The following is a 5,000-nucleotide window of genomic DNA, read 5'->3' on the forward strand; positions in this document are numbered from 1 at the left end:
TGTGTTATCCCAACCCTTATCGTCACTCTTCCAGTCCTGTTGAAGAAAATTCCTGACCCACCATTGGGAAGGAAGCAAGAGTGATTTCTCTTCATAAGAATAAATCTATGGCCACTCCTGAAAAAATACAGGTTCATCTCACTTTTGCCATGTATCAGCAAGGTATTTGACAAGATAATTACTGAACAATTCGTGAAACATTTGGAAAACCACAATCTTATTTCCACAGGACAGTTTGGTCTTCGGTCTTCCCATTCGACTGCTGACCAACTTTTCCTAGTGACCAAGAAATGGCAATGTGCACTAGATACTAGCCAAGATACTCAGGTTAACGACGATCGACACCGACGGCGCTTTTGAAATACAAGCCAGAGCCATAAGCAGTCACCGCGTGTGGCCATTTGCTTGGCCCAGAACTCTGGAACATTTACATGGTTTACTCTCGGAACGTTCTGAAATCTAAGCGTATGCCGATAATTGCACTCTCTCCATCACTCCATCACGACGTCGTTGCAACAGAGAGAGAGAGAGAGAGAGTGAATGATGATGCCCCTCCACGAGAGGAAGGGCGTGGACACAGACAATAGTCTGAGACTCAATAAGCGTATCAGTCGAGTCTGCAGAAACAGCTTCACTGAAAGCGACAGCCCTCCGACGCACATCACACCTATTAGATCCTGAGGGAATTATTACCTTGGACAAGTCCCAGAGCGTGCTTTGTGTGTGTGTGGTCTTCTGATACGCCCACCAGCCATAGTGGGCTGGACAAATAGAACAAAAGGGACCCTCAGGCTAATCCAAGACGCTACCAGTCCCTCGGTAGCGCATTCTAGTCGCCTCCTGGTGGAAGTTCCGTGGCTCCGGTCCAGCCAACATCAGCACATCATTTCTGGTGGAACAGCACGACTGTGGAACTTCTTCACCCTCACCATTGATGTCGCCGAGTCGACCACGCACCGGCTAAAGAGAACGGCACAGCGCTGGCGGTCAGCGAAACCAACGCCTCTGAACCTGCTGTGCACTCAGGGTACCACGTGATGCGCCACTGTGTAAACCTATAATACATAAGTCTTATTTGTGTGGTACGCACCGTTGATCATCTTAACGGGAATATAGGCTGGCCTTCCAGGTAAGTTGTTTTACTTATGTGTTTTTTAACACGCAGGTGTGTGTGTGTGTGTGTGTGTGTGTGTGTGTGTGTGTGTGTGTATGTATGTATGTATATATATATATATATATATATATATATATATATATATGTATATATATATATATATATACATGCATATATATATATATATATATATATATATATATATATATATATATATATATATATATATATATATATATATATAGAAAGAGAGAGAGAGAGAGAAAGAAAGAAAGAAAGAGAGAGAGAGGGAGGGAGAGAGAGAGGGAGGGAGAGAGAGAGAGAGAGAGAGAGAGAGAAGAGAAGAGAAGAGAAGAGAAAGAGAAAGAGAGAGAGCGAAAAGAGAAAGAGAGAGAGAGAGAGCGAGAGAGAAAAGAGAAAGAGAGAGAGAGAAAATAGAAAGAGAAAGAGAGAGAAAAGAGAAAGAGAATTAGACTCTTTGCCTTCATTCATTTCATTCGTTAATCTATTCCAGTGATTCATAAGATATTACTTTTTATAATTTCATCCTTGGCGTTGCCTTATCAGTGTTCCATATCATCATTCTCAATATTTGCAACATAAACGGTTGCTGTATCAGGCAACTGTGAACGCCTGTGTGCATGTGTATGTGGGGGGGATGGAAGGGTGTTTGCGTGAATGTTTTTATGTGAATGCGTGCGTTGCGTTTCTGAGTGTACTATATATACTAGCTGTGTGTGTGTGTGTATGTTTATATGAATACATATTTGTGCGCATATAGATCACGCACGCATGCACTTTACCCGCATGAATACACGCATATCACTCCATCTTCTGTTCAACTGCAAAATATGGCTTCCACTCCAATGTTGATGTGAGATAACAAGCACCCTTTGTGTATGCGACAGGCGAGAGGGGAGAGGGGATAGGGGAGAGGGGGAGGGGGTCATTATGGGTGTCTTGGGAGGGTCACAGTGTGCGTCCGGAGGGGTCCAGGAGGGGTACAGGAGGGGGTAGCAGGTGTAGGAGGGGGTAGGAGGGGTCTAAGAGCGAAGCTGAAGTCCTTAATTGTTGCTGCGAGGGGGTCACAGTGTGCGTTCAGTGGGGTCCAGAGGGGACTATGGAGATAGAAGGGGGGGGGGAGTCTGGGGGGGCGGGCTGTGGTCCTTAATTGCTGTTGACGTCCCCCTCACCCCCTTCCCCTTACCCCCTCCTCCTCCTCCTCCTCGAACAGACTGTATGTCATTGTTTTTTTTTTTATCAAGATAATAAGAGTTGCGAGGTGTGTGTGTGTGTGTGTTTGTGTGTGTGTGAATGATAATGGTGAAAATTATATCAAGAATAATAATATCAAGACTAAGAATACGAATAAGAGTAAGATGATAATGGTAATAGTAATGATAAAAATGATAACACAAATATTATACTGTTACTACGACTACTGTTAATCACAAAGATGGTAATAATGATGAAAAAAGAATAAGAATAAAGATAAGAATAAGGAGGAGGAGGAGGAAGAGGATTAGAAGAACATTGAGAAAAAAAATGTAAAAGAAGAAGAAGACAGGAGAAAAGAAGAAGAAAAGAGAGAGAGAGAGCAAAATAAAAGAAAAAAAGAAAATAAAAAAATGGAGAAAAGAAAGAGGGATAGGAAAAAGGGAGAAGAAAAGAAAATACAAGACGAAAACCGAGGAACTAGAAAGTATTAAGAAGAAGAAGAAGAAGAAGAAGAATATGAAAAAGATAAAGTAGAAGAAGAAGAAGAAGATCATGAAGAAGAAGAAGAAGAAGAAGAATATGAAAAAGATAAAGTAGAAGAAGAGGAAGAAGATCATGAAGAAGAAGAAGAAGAAAACAAGAACAAGAACAAGGAGAAGAACAAGAACAAGAAGAGGGAGAAGAAGAAGAAGAAGGAGAAGGACCAGAAGAAGAAGAAGGACAAAACGAAGAAGAAGCAGAAGAGCGAATTTGGAAGGGTGAGGAGAGCAGGTCTATCATGAGGACGAAGAGGGCGAAGAGGAGGAGAGAGAAAGAGAGAAGAAAAAGAAGAAAGGGATGCAGGAAAAGATGGCGACTGGAAGAGAAAGAAGAGAAAGGAGAAGAGGAGGAGGAAGAGAAGATAGAAGAGAAAGGAGAAGAGGAGGAGGAAGAGAAGATAGAAGAGAAAGGAGAAGAGGAGGAGGAAGAAATAGGAGAAGAGGAGAAAGAAGAGAAAGTAGAAGAAGAGGAGGAAGAGAAAGGAGAAGAGGAGGAGGAGGAAGAAGAGAAGAGGAGGAAGAGGAACAAGAGAAAGGAGAAGAGGAAGAGGGGGAAGAGGAAGAGAAAGGAGAAGAGGAAGAAGAGAAATAAGAAAAGGAAGAGGAGGAAGGAGAGAAAGGAGAATAGGAGGAGGAAGAAAAAGGAGAAGAGGAAGAAGAGAAAGGAGAAGATGAGGAGGAAGAGAAAGTAGAGGAAGAGGAAAAGATAGGAGAAGAGGAGGAGGAGCAAGAAGAGAAAGGAGAAGAGGAGGAAGAGGAACAAGAGAAAGGAGAAGAGGAGGAAGAGGAACAAGAGAAAGGAGAAGAGGAGGAAGAGGAACAAGAGAAAGGAGAAGAGGAAGAGGGGGAAGAAGAAGATGAGGAAGAGGAAGAGAAAGGAGAAGAGGAAGAAGAGAAATGAGAAAAGGAAGAGGAGAAAGGAGAAGAGGGGGAAGAGAAAGGAGAAGAGGAGGAGGGAGAGAAAGGAGAAGAGGAAGAGGAAAAGATAGGAGAAGAGGAGGAGGAGCAAGAGAAAGGAGAAGAGGAGGAGGAGGAAGAAGAGAAAGGAGAAGAGGAACAAGAGAAAGGAGAAGAGGAAGAGGGGGAAGAAGAAGTTGAGAAAGAGGAAGAGAAAGGAGAAGAGGAGGAGGAGCAAGAGAAAGGAGAAGAGGAGGAGGAGGAAGAAGAGAAAGGAGAAGAGGAACAAGAGAAAGGAGAAGAGGAAGAAGGGGAAGAAGAAGATGAGAAAGAGGAAGAGAAAGGAGAAGAGGAAGAAGAGAAATGAGAAAAGGAAGAGGAGGAAGGAGAGAAAGGAGAAGAGGAAGAGGGAGAGAAAGGAGAAGAGGAGGAAGAGAAAGAAGAAGAGGAGGAGGAAGAGAAAGGAAAAGAGGAGAAGGGAGTAGAAGAAGAGGAGGAAGAGGAAGAGAAAGGAGAAGAGGGGGAAGATGAAGAAGAGACAGAAAAAGAAAAAGAATGAAAAAAAAACAAAAAGAAGTAAAAGAATGAAAAAAAAAGCAAGAAGCAGAACAAGACAAGGAGAAGAACTAGAGAAGAAAGAGAAGAAGAAGAAGACAAAAAAAAAAAAAAAAAACTAACCCCGCAGAAAGGAAATGGCTACAAGGCGATAATGAGAAACGAAAGACAACAACCACGAGGAGGGGCAAACATGAAGGGGAGGGGGAGGGAGGGGGAGGGGGGGCGTGTCATACTCATTCACACTTGTCACGTCTGACGAATGAACATCACGACCTCGCTCCCCTGTGTGTGTGGCACGGGGAGGGGGGAGGCGAAGGGGGGAGGTGGGAGGAAAGGGGGAGGGGAGATGGTGGGGAGGGGGGAGGAGGACAAGGACGAGGCGAGGAAGGAACAAGGAAGACAAGTGCATGGGAGGGGAAGCGAGGGGGGGAAGCGAAGGGGGGAAGTGGGTTAGATGATGAACGATAAAAAGACAGACAGTGAATGGCATGGGTGGATAGCGAGACTGAGAGAGAAAAATAGATAGATAGAAACAGATAGATAGAAACAGAGAGATAGAGATAGAGAGAGAGAGAGAGAGACAGACAGAGAGAGAGAGAGATATACAGACAGAGAGAGAGTGAGAGACAGAAAGAGAGGATGGGGTATATGAGAGAGAGAGACAGAAAACCTTT

This window comes from Penaeus japonicus, unplaced genomic scaffold (assembly GCF_977035675.1).
Source record: "Penaeus japonicus unplaced genomic scaffold, GWHDUDI00000001_assembly GWHDUDI00000024, whole genome shotgun sequence".
Classification (NCBI taxonomy): Eukaryota; Metazoa; Arthropoda; class Malacostraca; order Decapoda; family Penaeidae; genus Penaeus; species Penaeus japonicus.